Source organism: Schistocerca cancellata, chromosome 4, assembly GCF_023864275.1.
Source record: "Schistocerca cancellata isolate TAMUIC-IGC-003103 chromosome 4, iqSchCanc2.1, whole genome shotgun sequence".
Taxonomy (NCBI): Eukaryota; Metazoa; Arthropoda; class Insecta; order Orthoptera; family Acrididae; genus Schistocerca; species Schistocerca cancellata.
This window is the reverse complement of record NC_064629.1, coordinates 62,480,590-62,498,796: the sequence shown is the minus strand read 5'-3', so window position 1 is coordinate 62,498,796 and position 18,207 is coordinate 62,480,590. Positions and strand designations below refer to the sequence as shown.

The following is an 18,207-nucleotide window of genomic DNA, read 5'->3' as shown; positions in this document are numbered from 1 at the left end:
TTCATTGAACCCTCTGCCAGGCACGTTATTGTGAATAGCAGAGTAATCACGTAGATGTAGATGTAGTTAGTCCTGAGCCTCGGCAGCTTTGTATTGTGTTCCAAATGTGTTTTGTTCTTTTTGTGTAGTTGGAATGACCTGCGGATTTCGGTAAAAATTTTGTGAATCTTACGTACGGTGAAGTATTTGGTGTAGTTTGTAATTCGTGGATTATGTTTCGTATTTTGACAGTGTATACTCACGTTATATCCTGCTCATTTGTGAATACTCCGTCTCACTATGTTGCTTGGGCTTGGAAACAGGTTTTGCTGCACAAATTTACGCTTGTGATGCGTTTGCTGTTTTGCACTGAAATGTCTTGCCGTCTGAGTGAGTCAGTGCTGCCATCTACACAGTAGGCAAAAAGCAAAAACAATACAGCGAAGACTCCCAGCACAACAAGCAGTCACACGTGTGCCACTTCCAGAAAGTGCTCCTCTTCATCTGAGGCTGCTGCGTTTATTCTAGTGGGTAGTGACGTCATCACCATGGCGTTAGAAAAGCCATACGTCAGAATTACCACGTGTCTAAAGATTCAAATTAAGTATCTTGTAAATTGAAGTTATGTTGATAATTAATAATACAGATGATTGAGTACATCCAAATAACCTTGGGGAATCTCTCACACCTTCCGGCTGTGATCGCATGCAAGTTTTGTGTATAATGATGTACAATATTTTGACTGGACCAGGCTGAAAGGGATTGGGAGGGCTAAATACACACAAAAACATCTAAAAAATACCAAAATAAAAATCAAATAGAATATCATTTTGATGTACATCAAACGATTCCGTGTGATCGAACGATTACAAAACTGTAATTGAATTTTTTCCAGATAAAGTATTATGAAAGGAACTGATATGTCTTTATCTGTGTTATAGATAAGTAGTAGTAACTAAAACATCGTCCTTTGAGTGAAACTGCTTATCAGAATCGATGTATTTTCATCTCTGTCTTCGACTGAAATATATTAATAGATTCAAAAGGCTTTTCCAAATATGTGTCAAAAATAAGATGAGCAGTGTTCCCATATCAAGTTTTGAAAGATTAATTGGTGGAAACCATCGCCTATGAAACCTATCATGTCTCTGCGAGTAAGAGCTGGTTCTGATTTCCAATAATTGTTAGTAAAGCTGGAGATAATTTCTAAAAGACAAACAAAATTTGAAAATTTGAAACACACGAGCAAAGCTGAGCTAAATAAAAATATTGATATGGGAAGGGAAGGATAATTCCAAGATGATTTTTTTAAAAATCTTATGGGACTTAACTGCTAAGGTCATCAGTCCTTAAGCTTACACACTACTTAACCTAAATTATCCTAAGAACACACACACACACACACACACACACACACACACACACATGCCCGAGGGAGGACTCGAACCTCCGCCGCCGGGACCAGCCGCACAGTCCTTGACTGCAGCGCCTTAGACCGCTCGGCTAATCCCGAGCGGCCAAGAAATTTTGTGATCTGGCCAAGACTGTCGGTTGTCTTACAGAAGAACAAACTTTTATCATGCAAAATTTACATTATGACGACCAAAGTAGTTTTCCTCGGAGCCAGTCAATTTGGAGTAGAGCGATTGGTCGCAATCTATCTCAGATTACTGAAAAGCGTGTCGAGTGGAACAGAATAATATCACACCGATGTACTTCCACCAACTCAGCATGACTTGTCGCAGCATTGTTCTCCTGCACGCGCTGAAAACGAAGTACCGTACTATCCTCCCCCGTGTATTGGCTCGTCTAGCTGCATGCTATGGTCGTATGGTCGGTGGTGTGGGTATTCCAATATGTACCAGCACTGCGAACAGATAGCTACATACAGTTCATGAAGTAACTTCATTTATTCGAGGTTTTACTTACAACATCGTGACCACTTCTCCTAAATCTGTGATTGTAATGGACCACCATTCAGAATAACACGTGTTCCGCACGTAAGTCTTACAACAATTAGGAATATGTCAGCTTACAAGTGGTATGACTGACACAAAAATTAGTCAGAGAACGAAAAGTTTAATCTAGTGATATGTGGCTGGCAGGTTGCGGGGTCAGATAGGTAAGCGAGAGCCGTCGCCCAGTTCGCTAAACTAACCGGTGTTTGGTTATACCATTTCTTTTTCATCTCCAGTTTAACCTGACTGTTAAAACCGCTCAGAATAACCGGTTTCGGAAATAACCTGTTTTCAGTTTTTTATTGCTATTATTTCCAGTAATAAACAGACATCGAAGAAGGATTGGAAAATTCTAACTCTATCTCAGGCTTTTGCATTACACATTTCAAAAGGTAAAGAGCAAATATAATTTAAATAACAACAGAATTCGATGCAACATATTTCCTAATCTAAACATAATCTTCATGTATGTACTTCCGCAAATTAAAGAAACAACCCACTTAGGACGCCACAACTGTGGTGAAACATGTTTGGGCGTTAAGAAAAAACGATTTGTGTACTTACAGAAAGGCGGACACATTCTCAATTCATTATTGACTCGATTTTATAATCATATAACATTGTCACTTGGTCTGTGAAGTTTATTTCATTCCCTACTCTCCTTCTGGGTTTCACACAGGCCTGACCTGGTAGACGCGTACGTACAATGCGAGGATGTCACGAACCTAGAGAGGCGGATTACTGTCCGGATTTAAATCCGACTGAACGTGTGGAGTGGTCTACAGGAGAGATTGCAGCACTTGACACCGCTATCACAGATTACTGCAGATCCCTATGGGCGCCTGTCCAGCAATGACTGGTTTTACGGCGAGCCGCGCTCAACAGCCTCATCCATAGTCTGCACGCGCTGTTATCCTGTATTGCCATGCAAGGGCATGATGCTCCGCATTGCCGTCCTGCGTCACAGCGGCTGACGGGCACAACACACACAGTGGGGACCCCCCTCCCCTCCCCTTCCTCCATTCACCTATCTTTCTCTGTCTATGGTTGGATTTCTGGTATAGCTTGTATCTGTATCATTCCATCATGTGACGCAAGGGTGTCATGGCCACAATATCGTCTTGAATCGCTTCGTTTCGCAGGTCTAAAGATGTGTTAACTTATGAACGTGAGTGTTTCATATGAATGACTTATAAGATGTATTTAACTGCAGTTTCAAATTTTCGCAGGTCGCACTGGTATTATTACTATACAATAAAAACTGTAGTAACGCTCGAACAGATGTTATCAAGATATCACCCCCAAGGAAAAATTCACAAGTTTCTCTTCGGTGATCCAGTGATAATGTTACAAACTTTCAGGGATGATGGAGAGGTTAAATGTGCCAGTTCGTGGTACGGTACCCTAGACCGGAAGTGACTGAGTAGAAAGTTATAAGCGAAAATCGTTCTGATACCTCCGACAGTCGAGACATGTACCGATATTGTTGTTGCTAAGATTTTAGGTTCAAATGGTTCAAATGGCTTTGAGCACTATGGGACTCAACATCTGAGGTCATCAGTCCCCTAGAATTTAGAACTACTTAAACCTAACTAACCTAAGGACATCACACACATCCATGCCCGAGGCAGGATTCGAACCTGGGACCTTAGCGGTCGCGCGGTTTCAGACTGAAGCGCCTAGAACCGCTCGGCCACACCGGCCGGCTAAGGTTTTAGGGTACGTAGCTTTCAGAGGTGGCAGTATGGACCAAAACAAGAAACCAGTCTAGTAAACATTTACTGTAAAATACATACTTTAAGAGAAATGGACATTTTTTCATCTTCGATACTGTGAAACACGTCTCTCCCACTGCAGGTTCTTTGGTTGCCATTTCTTTGGAGGATGTTATATAGACCAAAACAATGGACCCTTTATCAGTAGACGAGGTGTGTTTCACTATAGTGAAGATGAACAAGTGCTCATAGCTTCTAGGATATGTACTTTAGCGTCTTTGCTTACTGAACATTTTTTCCTTTTTCTGCTCCATACTACCTTTTCTAAAAGTATTGAAACCAAAGGTCTTGCACTAGAAGAGATGTGTTTCGCAGTATCGAAGATGAACAAGTTCCCTATTTCTTAGCAATAAGAGTAACTGTGTGTCTTCCACTGTGAGACGTATCAGAACGACTGTCGCTTATAACTTTCGAATTGGTCGTTTCCGGACCAGTGTCCCTGACCTCAAGTGGAAAGTTTGAAGCATCATCACGGAATCATCCTGTTCTACAGCCATACACTTCCTGAAACTTAAACATTTGGCAGCCGTTGACTATAACATGGAGCTTCAATTGGAGTCACTCATCTTACGTAAAGACGTAGGCGCTAGAGTATGTGTCGAAGAGAATCGAGCACCTACACGCATCTGTGGTTAAGGAATGTTTCAGGCTTCTATTCATTAGTTCATCATTGGGAAGCCAGAATTTGTAGGAGAAAGACATTGCTTATAAAACATTTGTACGACCTGTATTGAAATCGGTATCAGGTCGACCTAACAGAGCCTACACAAAGAAAAGCAGTGCGATTGGTTATAAGCTGGTTTGAGTGGTGCGAAATTCCGACAGATAGACTGGAAAATCTACATTGGTTGACATGTAAAGAAAGACACACAATGGTTCTAAAAATCTACTTAGAAAATAACAAGAAGTCGTTTTAAGTTCAAAATTAAGAAAATTATTAAGCCCCTACACATCGCTATACTAGGAATTGTGAAGAGACTATGTTCGAAGTAGTGATTATAGCTCATGTCATTTTACTACGGGAAATGCCAAGAGGGGGCAGCAAACATTGGTCTACCTGCGTTATACACAGCAGCTAGAAAATAAATTGCTCAGAAAAGTATTACATTACCATCATTATTTACGTAGCTTGTATTTCTTTTAACTGGATAATGTCTTCTCAGTGCTCTTTCGATCACAGCAAATCGCTGCTTAATGGATGTAAAAGTGAACCTGCATTCCCACTGTAGCTGCACACGGCGCACTGAGTCTCCAGCAATGAACGCATAACGGGGCAGTTTCTGGCTCATGTTGCGCAGTCCGTCAACGTTCATCGTAGGTCCATTTAAAGCTTAGACGGTATGCGCTTTCTTACTTTACGGCGAGAGAAGCTATCAATGCCAGAAGAGTCTCACCGAATAGCTGTACATCACAGGAACGTCATTCGAATCTTCAATCCGTCCCTCTCGGTAACTGCACTGTCAGCGTGGCGGATTGCTAAGCGAATGGACCAGGGTTAGATTCCCGGGAACCCCTGAATCAGAGGCGTAGGGTTTCTTTCACCGCTGAGTACAGGATTTTTCTCACGCCTGATGATCGCCGTAGGAGGGAGTGGCAGTGTTCAGCCACGTGATCAGCAGGGAGATGGTGTCAGTCATGTACCGTCGTCGGATGCCTCTCGTCAATGGTAATTTGATGCCTGTTCAGCATCGCGAAAGGATCCTCCAAGCTACTGTCAACATTTCGGCTATGTGTTCGTTTTTCACCGTGAACAATTTCTCCTAGGAGGTAGGAATCTACCGTTCGAAATGGTATACGGTATCTGCTGATATGTACGTGATTCAGCGAAGTTGAGACCAATTGAAACCCGCAGAAACCGTCGTCACGTCAGGAGGGTCGCTGGCGTTGTGAGGCAGGTTTGAGCAGCAACGTGCGACCAACATGAGCACAGTATACAGAGCAACATCCAACACTATGTTACAGTGCACTAGGTGGAGCAACGTGCTAGTAAAATGTTACCTAGCTGCATATGTTTATTTTATACATCTGCAGAAACCTACGCCTTCGATCTGACTACCTTCGACGTGGCTATTGTACGTCTTAGTTTTAAGGTTCTAGTTTTTATAGTTTCATAAGTCTTATTATTGGATTCCACCCTCTTCTAGAGTCTAAACCCACACACTTCCGCCGATGTGCAGATATTGCAAAGTCCTTTTGAGCTGTTTATGGAAAGGTTGTGCTTGTGGTTCCTATACAGTATCTATGAAGGTTAAAGTGATACACAGAGCTAACAACTGCTCAAAAAATTTTTGTAGTTCATTCTCCGACCAGTATTTCGAAAACAGCACAATGTAACGAAAAGACATGCAGCATTCAGTAATAGCACTGCAGCGCTACAGTACGGTTTGACCGTAAACGAGTCTTCGAAACTCTATGGGCTGCGAACTAGGGAGGCGAGAGGACATCAGAAAGGGGAAGGGCTAAAAACTCAAATTGGGTTTAACTGGAAAATTCTGTCTTAGTTGAGAAAAAACAGCTTGTTAAATGCTCCTGCAGCCTGTCCTATTTGGGACCGTTATCAAGTCGTAACTTTTGAAGAGATTGTGAAGAAAAAATGGTTCAAATGGCTCTGAGCACTATGGGACTTAACATCTGAGGTCATCAGTCCCCTAGAACTCAGAACTACGTAAACCTAACTAACCTAAGGACATCTCACACATCCATGCCCGAGGCAGGATTCGAACTTGTGACGTAGCGGTCGCGCAGTTCCAGACTGAAGCCCTAGAACCGCTCGGCCACAGCGGCCGGCTGATTGTGAAGAGCCGTGGGTTCCAGCAAGAATTCATTTAAGCTACCGTCAGCCTTTGTAGCTGAGGAATCAATGTGATTGACTGAGAAAGCAATGGCCTGGTTTCGACTTCAGGTAATGCCAATGATTTTTCGTTGATTTGATTCTTGGAAATGGATTCATTCATATTTATGAGACCTGAGGAAGTATAAAAAAGGGAGATAACGGCTGCGATTTCGAAAGCAAACATTAACAGCACGGGGTCTAGGGAGCTATACACTAATCCCTTCCAGTATAGGTAAAGAAACATTCTGCTTCTTCTGACATACATCGGGCCTTTGCTGGAGTGATGTTTGTACTGAATATCGTTCTTCCCACTTGTCATACGAAGATGGAATAGGAAGGAGGAAATGACTCCGGTGCCCCTCATGCTCAGTTCTATCAGTGCTTCTGACGATCATCTAGCTTACGATGGGATCGTCTGCTCTTAAGGTGCCCTAAATTATCAGAACGGCCATTATTTGTATGTTCCCAACAATAGATTGATGAAAAAATAACACAACAGGTAACTTCATTTAAACTTTGAGTTGAAATACGTATGTTAACAGTCTCACGCTGACGAAGAAAACAATATGAAATTATAAAACCTATCCGAATGAATGCATTAATATAAACTTGGAAAAAACATGAGGAAATTTGTTACAAATCAGAGTGCATAACGTTGTTTTAAATCATGCAAGTGAGAGACAGAGATAAATGCAATAACATAAGAGGAGTATATAACCATCATAAAAAAAATTTACTACAGACCACGGTAAGGACTCCGCAAGGTAAAATAAGAAATGATGATATGCTTAGGGAATTTAACGCTGATAAAATGACCAATGAATTTCACAATTCTCAAAGACAATAGTTCTCAAATTTACCATGGACGCCACAAGACCGTCTTTCATTTACATCTAAGTCGTACTCCGCAAGTCACCTTATAGTGTGTGGCAGAGGGTACTTTTTGTACCACTGACTGCGCCCACCAAAACCTGTTCCACTCGCGAATAGCGCGTAGGAAGAATGACTGTCGGTAAGCCTCTGTATTGGCTCTATCTTCTCGAATTTTCTCCTCATGGTCATTACGCGAGACGTATGTGGGTGGAAGTAATATGTTGTCCGATTCTTCTCGGAAAGAGCTCTCCTGAAATCTTGCTTCTCTTGTAACGTCTGGCAATGGAGTTTGTTGAGCATCTCCATAACGCTCTCGTGCCGACTAAATGATCCCGTGACGAAACGTGCCGCTCTTCGTTGTATCTTCTCTATCTCTTCTATCAGTCATATCTGGTAGCTATCCCAGATAAGTGAACAATACTCAAAGATAGGCCGAACAAGCGCTTTTTTTTAAAGCCACTTTTTTCGTGGGCGAGTTACATTTCCTTAACATCCTTCCTGTGAACTGAGTCTGGCATCTGCTTTTCCCACTATTGGTATTATATTGTCGATCCACTTCATGTCACTCTGGATAGTTACTACAGGATATTTACGGCAATTACTGTATACAGCCATTTGTGATCAATAGTGCAGCTATGCAGTGGTGCATTTCTTTTCCTATGTATGCACAATGCATTTCGCACGAGATGTACTTTTATACCTGCTGTGGCCTTCTCCACCAGACATCACGGCGCCTAGCGTATCAGCAACCAAACTGACAGCCTGCAGCCGCGGGTTGCCCGCCTCGCAGGCACACCGAAGCACTACACAACCGACAGGCAATATTGATGAAAGGCCACAGCAACAACCACAACAACAACACCACAACAAAGGCACCAGCGGCCGCCAGGGGCCACTACCGGCCCACATAAACATAAGGAAGGGTCGCTGCAGATCCCGGAACTATCTTCACACGTCAAACCACGTGATGGGAAATAGTTCCAAGGTACTCATCTACATCTACATCTACATCCCTACTCCGCAAGCCACCTGACGGTGTGTGGCGGAGGGTACCTTGAGTACCTCTATCGGTTCTCCCTTCTATTCCAGTCTCGTATTGTTCGTGGAAAGAAGGATTGTCAGTATGCTTCTGTGTGGGCTCTAATCTCTCTGATTTTATCCTCATGGTCTCTTCACGAGATATACGTAGGAGGGAGCAATTACTGCTTGACTCTTCGGTGAAGGTATGTTCTCTAAACTTTAACAAAAGCCCGTACCGAGCTACTGAGCGTCTCTCCGGCAGAGTCTTCCACTGGAGTTTACCTATCATCTCCGTAACGCTTTCGCGATTACTAAATGATCCTGTAACGAAGCGCGCTGCTCTCCGTTGGATCTTCTCTATCTCTTCTACCAACCCTATCTGGTACGGATCCCACACTGCTGAGCAGTATTCAAGCAGTGGGCGAACAAGCGTACTGTAACCTACTTCCTTAGTTTTCGGATTGCATTTCCTTAGGATTCTTCCAATGAATCTCAGGCTGGAATCTGCTTTACCGACGATCAACTTTATATGATCATTCCATTTTAAATCACTCCTAATCCGTAATCCCAGATAATTTATGGAGTTAACTGCTTCCATTCGCTGACCTATTTTGTAGCTAAATGATAAGGGATCTATCTTTCTACGTATTCGCAGCACATTACACTTGTCTACATTGAGAATCAATTGCCATTCCCTGCACCATGCGTCAATTCGCTGCAGATCCTCCTGCATTTCAGTACAATTTTCCGTTGTTACAACCTCTCTAAATACCACAGCATCACCTGCAAAAAGCCTCAGTGAACTTCCGATGTCATCCACAAGGTCATTTATGTATATTGTGAATAGCAACGGTCCTATGACACTCCCCTGCGGTACACCTGAAGTCACTCTTACTTCGGAAGACTTCTCTCCATTGAGAATGACATGCTGCGTTCTGTTATCTAGGAACTCTTCAATCCAATCACACAATTGGTCTCATAGTCCATATGCTCTTACTTTGTTCATTAAACGACTGTGGGGAACTGTATCTAACGCCTTGCGGAAGTCAAGAAACACGGCATCTACCTGTGAACCCGTGTCTATGGCCCTCTGAGTCTCGTGGATGAATAACGCGAGCTGGGTTTCACACGACCGTCTTTTTCGAAACCCATGCTGATTCCTACAGAGTAGATTTCTAGTCTCCAGAAAAGTCATTATACACGAACATAACACGTGTTCCAGAATTCTACAACTGATCGTTGTTAGAGATAGATGTTTATAGTTCTGCACATCTGTTCGACGTCCCTTCTTGAAAACGGGGATGACCTGTGCCCTTTTCCAATACTTTGGAACGATACGCTCTTCTAGAGACCTACGGTACACCGCTGCAAGAAGGGGGGCAAGTTCCTTCGCGTACTCTGTGTAAAATCGAACTGGTATCCCATCAGGTCCAGCGGCCTTTCCTGTGTTGAGCGATTTTAATTGTTTCTCTACCCCTCTATCGTCTATTTCGATACCTACCATTTTGTCATCTTTGCTACAATCTAGAGAAGGAACTACAGTGCAGTCTTCCTTAGTGAAACAGCTTTGGAAAAAGACATTTAGTATTTCGGCCTTTAGTCTGTCATCCTCTGTTTCAGTACCATTTTGGTCACAGAGTGTCTGGACATTTTGTTTTGATCCACCTACCGCTTTGACAGAAGTCCAAAGTTTCTCATCCGCCGAAGCGCTATAAAGGCCGGCGCTCGGCCGCACATCGGCAGTTCATCGACCGCCAGCAGACTTGGATCTTCTCGCTGATCTCTGGATTAGGCTTGGTATATCGGAGAAGTCTCTGGCGGAGACTAGTAGGAAATTATTTCAGTTGTTTTCTATCTTATTCTTGTATGTAGTTGTGATTCGAAGTTGAATCCTGTTTTGTGTTGGTGTCATACTTTGAGAATATGTTTTGGTTAATTGAACAGTCCAATAAATTGTTTTCGGACTTTGATCGTTAGTTTCTTCTGCTTTCGCCGACATATCAATAACGACAGCGGAAGGCGAAACTTCCGCCTACCACAATCAAGATCGAGTCAGCAATGCCATTAATTTAGGATCGGGGTTATTTTAACCGGATTTTTTGGTATGTAGAAGAAGCACCAGTAACTACGTAAAGTTAATAAAAGCCTGTTCTATTAAACGCAAAACGTGTACGATGAATATTAGAACCTCACGGCTAAAACAGAAAGTGACAGATAAGAATCTAGAATTTTTGAAATGATAGCAGCTATGCCACAACTATTACATCATCCTCTTTTGGAACGACTAATTTAAACCATAACAGAAAGTATCAGCGCTACCTCCACACCTGAACGGCCTCTTCCTGACATTCTGACTCTTTAGGTTTCATCGTTTGAGTTTTCTACAGACGGTTAAGAGGCATACATTCGACGTCTTTGACAACATTGCGCCGCTTTTGATGGAACAGCTTTTTTGAGACTTTTTAGCTTGTTATGGAAACTTGTAACCCTGGCAGACCTGATAATTTCGTCTTTTAACGAAATTTGTGAACTGTAAAGTATACATTTCGATAGTAATACCTACGTCACTGTTTCGAGACTAAATTTTTACCAGCATAAAATGCAATATAATCAGTTGTATAGTACCTGAGTAGCGGTTCTCTGCGGATTAAACTGCAAGATCAGATTTGTCTGCCGTGAGTTGAAGAATCATATTCGTAAGGTTTAATCCGGCCGTTGTTTTTCAGCGTGGGCCAGATATAAATGAGGGTACATTCCATTATCCGGCAACACATTGCAAATAACTCGGCGTTAGATTAACAGGCATTTGAAGTAACAAGCGGACATTTCCATACTGTAACAGGGTGCACAGCATTACACAGCCATTTCCTTCTTAAAACTGTCGGAAGCACAGTAACGATCCTTTCATCGTCAGCACTGCGTGGAGGCAGGATTCAACCGGCAAATATACTATCTGATCAAAAGTATCCGGACGACTGTATGTAATGCGGAACTGACCACTTCATCTCACGAGAGGCGGATGCAGCGGAATAAAAGCAGGTGGGGAGTTTGTGTTCTCAAAAGAAAACCACGAAAAGTAGAATGGGACGGTCATGAGAGCTCAGTGACTTCGAACATGGGCTGGTCATCGGATGCCATCTGAGTAGCAGATTCATCAGCCACATTTCAACCCTATCAAAGCTTCCTAAGCCGACTGTTGGTGATGTGGTTGAGAAGTGGAAACGCGAAGGAACAACCACAGCTAAACCGAAAGTACGCAGACCTCATGAACTGACGGACGAGGACCGTCGAGTAATGCAGAGGCTGGTTACAAACATCGCACGAAATCAGTGGAAGGACTCAAATGTGACTTTCAAAGTGCTACCAGCTGTCCAGCTAGCAAAATGGCTGTGCGTAGGTAGTCAAAACGAATGGGCTCCAATGGGCGAGCAGCTCTTCTTAGCCATATATTTCTATACTGAATGCAATATGATGCAAAGAGCATGACTGTAGATGAGGGATCTGGAGTGATGAATCACGCTATATCATTCGGCAATCGGATGGAAGAGTTGGGTTTGGCTAGCGGCTGGAGAGAGTTACGTCCCATCATGTGTGTTAACAACAGCGAGGTATGTCCAGAGTCGCGACCTGAACCCAATGGTACATCTTTGGGGCCGGCCGCTGTGGCCGAGCGGTTCTAGGCGCTACAGTCTGGAACCGCGAGACTGCTACGGTCGCAGGTTCGAATCCAGCCTCGGGTATGGATGTGTGTGATATCCTTAGGTTAGTAAGGTTTAAGTAGTTCTAAGTTCTAGGGGACTGATGATCTCAGCTGTTAAGTCCCATAGTGTTCAGAGCCTTTTTTTTTTTTTTTGAAATTTTAACAGTAAAGCACACCGAGCTGCGTAGAGCCTCTCTTGTAGCGTCTGCCACTGGGGTTCGACTAGCATCTCCATGACGCTTTCGTGCTTACTAGATGAACCTATTTCTCCTAGCGATCCTGTCTGGTATAGCTTCCAGACTGACGAACAACAATCGAATATTGATCGAACGAGGGTTGTGTAAGCTTCGTGCCTAGAGTTTAAGATTTCCCCAAGGTACTCCCTTTGCGCCAATTAGGAACACCTCATATGCCGCACGCGTAGCTACGCAGAAATGTGAGGTGGCTTAGGTAAAAGGCGAAATCAAACAATCCTATTTTAATACGTTTTTGTTTATATTTTCTCATTTATAGGTGTGATATTGGCTGCAAAGCCGAAACCAGTTGTCAAATTTAATAAAGTAAAGTGTAACCAAGATCCTGGCGTTCACAATCTGATCCGATATATAGGATCTTCTCCTCAGGTCCGAATGACCTCATTTCGCTAAATTTATTTCCAGCGAGGCCAGGGTTACGCATCCACTTATAGTCTCCAGGAAACGACGCAACATTCCACTCTTTATAAGATAAGCTTAAATATGCCTCAAATTTAGTAAAGTTACCGCTGTGTTAGCTACTAGTCGATGCGTCATATTAATTCAGGGTGTTCCAAAACTATCCTTACAATTTTTATCACAAAAATGGCTCTGAGCACTATGGGGCTTAACATCTGAGGTCATCCACTAGTCCCCTAGAACTTAGAACTACTTAAACCTAACTAAACTAAGGACATCACACACATCCATGCTCGAGGCAGGATTCGAACCTGCGCCCGTATCGGTCAATTTTTATCATATATTTACGTGTTTGTTCTAAGTTTATCCCGGCAAAAGGCCCAAAATGAAAGTTAACTGGTTAGTTTCTGGGAAGGGCTTGTCGTAAACTGAAGCAGTTTATGTCGAACTATTACTAATGAAGCAAAAGAGATAATTAGTTACAATAAGTGCATGCAGAATTTAAAAGGAAAGAATGTAGATCCTACAACATCCATCGTATGACATGATTTATATTAATAATAGCAAAATAAGAAACCTGGAAGCGACGAAAATAAGGCTCAAAAGCTTGTGCCACACAACGGAAACTTATCGGCATGAAGCAACATCCTAAAAATGCAGATGATTATATTTACTATTTAAGGGTCACCTAACCGTGGGGAAATTGAGGAAAGTTAGGAATCTCAAAAAGTATGTAAAAATTGCGAATAAAGAACTTTTAATAGCTCTAGTCAAGCGAATAATTGATCTCAAAATAGCTCAAAACAATGTTCTTAAAAATGAAGTAGATTAAAATAAAAATGACGCTATGTGCTGTGGGGCTTGCTTTTTATTGAAAGGATGCAGAGTGGAATTAGATAATGGCAAGTTGCTTAGAAGATGGATTGTGCTACAGCCTGAACGACACTTTCATTTTCCAGGTACAGCGAGTGGGCACCAGTCAGGATGAGAAAAGAGCCAGGAATTGAACAGATACCAAATCCAAGTTCTTTTTCCTGAACTGCTCATAATCCGCAACTCCACTTGGAGGGGTGACAGAACGCTACTACCAATGTGACAAACGCGAATGTGCGTTTACACACACACAAAAAACGAGAACGCTACAGAAACTTCCATTCAAGCCGTACAAAAATGCATATTACGAGTCATTAAGTTGGTACTTGTACTGAACAGTCTCTGTCCATTGGTTAGCATGAGTCTGGTGGTGAGGGCAATACTTGGATACGACACTCCTTAAACTGGAGGGTAACCAATGAACTCCTTTACGTTAAAGGGTTGCGCTAGTAGGTGGCTCTTTTTGACGTTCAGAACGAAATGTAAATTTGACACAGAAGTACCCACAGGGGAACGTTGTGGCAGGACGCGGCACCGCACCTGTTGCGACAGTATATAGCGCTAGAAACTGACCACACTAACGTTTTGGGAAACAGTACACTATCGCGAAAAATGAGTGCCTTCCAGGAGGCTGCCATTCCCTGCATGGAGACACTGTGAAAGGCTTCTGCTGGCCAAACGGTACATTGATGAACACTCCAGACTCACTCCCTTCCTGCGAGGAATCGAGTAACTTCCAGCGAAAGCACCATGCGACATGTGACTGTCATGTTTCAAGTTTTAGTACCGTTTGACAGAGTTCATTGTGTGGACCATCTTATCACGCAGGATATCTAAGCGATATTCGAATTCCACACATGCCGGGCCTAGCACGTCCTCATTAACGTGTGCATTTCCTGCACGTCCCACACTGGGGCCTCGCAGACAGCATCCTCCACAGAGGTCCAAAGAAAATAACCTAATGGGGTTATGTCTGGGGTTCTCCTCTGTCACTTGACTTGCAATATGTCGTCCAAAACCTTCCTAAGAATCGAGGCCGATTTAGGAGCTGCCCCATCCCGCTGCAATATGATATCAGGTTGCAGTTCTCCCACTTGTGGGAACGCAAACTTTTCCAACATGTCCAGATAAAAAGTCGAGGTTATGACGTCTTTGCAAATAAAAACGGTGCCACCACACGGTCATGGAACTGACTACAACATACCTTTACCTTTGGACTGGCGCGCACAAATTTCGTGCTAAGGTGAAGTTTCACAGAGCCCCAGATCGGCACATTGTGTCGGTTTACCTTCCCAGACACATGAAAGAAAGCCATTATCACCTTTTTCAAATAGTCTGAATTTCCGCTGATGCGACTCAAAATCTCAATTGCAAATAATTAGTGCTTTGGTCTCTCATCAGGCTGAAGTGCATGCAGTGGGTGCATGCTGCAGGCATGCAGCTTCAGTCTCTAAAGCAACACCCTGTGCACCGAAGTTAGTGGAAGTAGCAACTATTGAGGCGTTTGACAGGTTGACTTGGTTGAGCTCCAGGTAAATGCCTGTTGCACCCGTTTCGCATCTACATCACTCATGCACGGACGCCCAGAACTCTGTCTCTTCATGACACTTCCGGATTCCTTGAACGTCGTCTGATGGTCCGACGTGATTGTGGTGTGCTTCTATAACTTGTCTGGATGTTCCGATGTAGCTGAGAGTCTGATTTGGTTCTGTCAATCATTCCACACACTGTGCCATCTGCAGGGATTGGAGTGGCGATTTTCGTCAATAACTAACCTGGAAAAAAATAAAAAATACAAAATGAACATTATGCCGCAACCTGCGCATTTCGACCTATCTCCATTACTGACATATGCGTGATCAAAGTTGTAAAAATCATTGTAGATTAACCTGTACAATTCAGTGTCGTAGAAAACCACGAACCGTTGCATTATCTCCACCTATATGGAATATAATTTCATGTACTCAATCATAAATCACTAGTAGTCTGCTATAGGATTGTGGAAGGTGTAGCTCAGCTCTTACGACGCTGACCACATTTTCTCGGACTGTAAAACAATCAGATTTACTAGAAATTAACCACTGAGTATGGAAACCCGCCAGGGTAGCCGAGAGCGCCAATGCGCTGCTTCCTGGACTCGAGTAGGCGCGCCGGCCCGTGATCGAATCCGCCCGGCGGATTAGCGACGAGGGCCAGTATGCTGGCCAGCCCGAATGCGGTTTTAGGCGATTTTCCACATCCCGCTTGGTGAATACCAGGCTGGTCCCCACGTTCCGCCTCGCAGACATTTGAAAACTTTCACACTACCGCATGGCTTACGCTAGACGCAGACAGCTGGGGTACATTCAATTCGTCCCGAGGGGGCTCGGGGTGCGGCAGGAAGGGCATCCGGCCACCCTCTGTAACTAACACTGCCAAATCAATAGCAACAAGGCCGACCCCGCATTGCAGCGGGACAAAGGCCCCGAGAAAGAAAGAAAGAAAGAAAGAAAACCACTGAGCGTGGAAATCGCAGACACACTTATTTGTTTGCCAATGGCCTCCCAGCCAGACTTATATAAACAATATGCCGTATGTTTAAAGTTTCATAGAGACGTGAACTATATTGTGGAAGGTTTCCTGGTAGCTGCAGAAGTCATAGTGGAAACTACAGAACGGTAATCGCATTCCTGAGGAAAACGTGGCCTGGAAGAGAACCCAGTGATCTAAATGTGTAGGCGTCTTACACACAGAGACTTACGTAATCAATCTCACAACGGACGCTGGTAATTACTACCCAAGAAGATCACTTGTGCACCGTAGATCCATAGCAAGTCGTTATCCTACTGCATAAGGAGTAACCGAGGATAACTTACGCAAAAAGTGGCACACCAGTATCTTCACTTGTCAGATCTCTCCAGGAACACAAGTGTCAGTCCTATATCAAAAATTGCACAACACCACACTCAACTTCCTAACCATGGCCTATGCCGCCAAACCCAAGGAATGCATTTACATTGATTACATAGCTCAATACTTAAATGAAATGATAATTAAATGGACACCCTAGCTGCAAACAGGCGTTTATGTACTTCATTGGGGATATGTTGAAAATGTGTGCCCCGACCGGGACTCGAACCCGGGATCTTCTGCTTACATGGCAGACGCTCTATCCATCTGAGCCACCGCGGGAACGGAGGATAGTGCGTCTGCAGGGACTTATCCCTTGCACGCTCCCCGTGAGATCCACATCCACAACATGTCCATGGATAGAGCGTCTGCCATGTAAGCAGGAGATCCCGGGTTCGAGTCCAGGTCGGGGCACACATTTTCAACATGTCCCCAATGAAGTACATCAACGCCTGTTTGCAGCTAGGGTGTCCATTTAATTATCATTTCATGTCTAGCAAAGCTGCATGGTCATCCACGGTAACTGTTCTTTCGGGAACAGATACTACCGTCATATATAGTCAACACTTAAACCCAACATACGCAGTCATTGTGGGCGCTCTGTGTAATATCCCCTCTATGGAGTGTTGGAAAATTCCCGTCACAACTTCTAGTACTTGCAGAGGGGAGTGAGTACATAATATTTTGAATAGTAACCCATGTCTGGAAACGTACCGTTTACGTTCTACGACGGTTTCAATTCAGAAGTGTAACTCATGCACTTTTGCTCGAGGAATTGAATTAGGCGTGACGCAGTAGTTTTATTAGGCAACATTTCGAAAACAAACATAACGAAACATCCATTAATCGCTTAAGCACATTTGTTTGTATAAACGCTTAAACATTACGCATCTACACTGTTAGCCGGCCGCGGAGGCAGAGCAGTTCTGGGGGCTTCAGTCCGGATCCGCGCGACTGCTACGGTCTCAGGTTCGAATCCTGCCTCGGGCATGGATTTGTGTGATGTCCTTAGGTTAGTTAGGTTGAAGTAGTTCTAAGTCTAGGGGACTGATGACAGATGTTAAATCCCGTAGTGCTGGAAGACATTTGAATTTTTTGTCTACACTGTTCAAACACAAAACAGAATCCAGCACACTATACGTACAGAACAGCACTGATGTATTATTACGGCGGCTCGATGAGGTGATCAACGTTGTTACAGACATTCTACCTACGAAGCATGTTCTCGTACACACTCTCCATCCCACCTGGTGTCTCTTCAATTTCTAGCGCAGCGGCAGAACTCGTGCCAGCAGATCTTCCTCTGCTCTCTAGAGAAGTCTCGTAAATTAAACTTTGCATACGACGTTAAATTACATGAGGTGATCGTCTGACGTAGAATACATCTTGTCTACACAATTGCATACCAGGACAAGCAGCTCTGAAACTTTTTATTTTCCTCGGCAGACGGGGACGCGTTACACATCTGAATTGAAACCGTCGTAGAACGAAAACGGTACGTTTTCGAGATGGGCTCCTATTAAAAATATTACGTACTCACTCGCCTCCACAAGTCCCAGAAATTTGTAATGGGGATTTCCGAACACCCTGTACCATGAATATGAAAAATAACAATAAGAAAATAATAGTAGCAATGATTCGGAATAAGCCAAAA

The 18,207-nt window shown here is 43.5% G+C and overlaps 1 non-coding gene across 1 annotated transcript; it reads right to left on the bottom strand.

The window, feature by feature from the left end:
* Positions 1–16,761: 16,761 nt before the first annotated feature.
* Positions 16,762–16,836, bottom strand: Trnat-ugu (transfer RNA threonine (anticodon UGU)). The gene has a single exon. It is a non-coding gene; the product is annotated as a tRNA-Thr (tRNA).
* Positions 16,837–18,207: the final 1,371 nt, after the last annotated feature.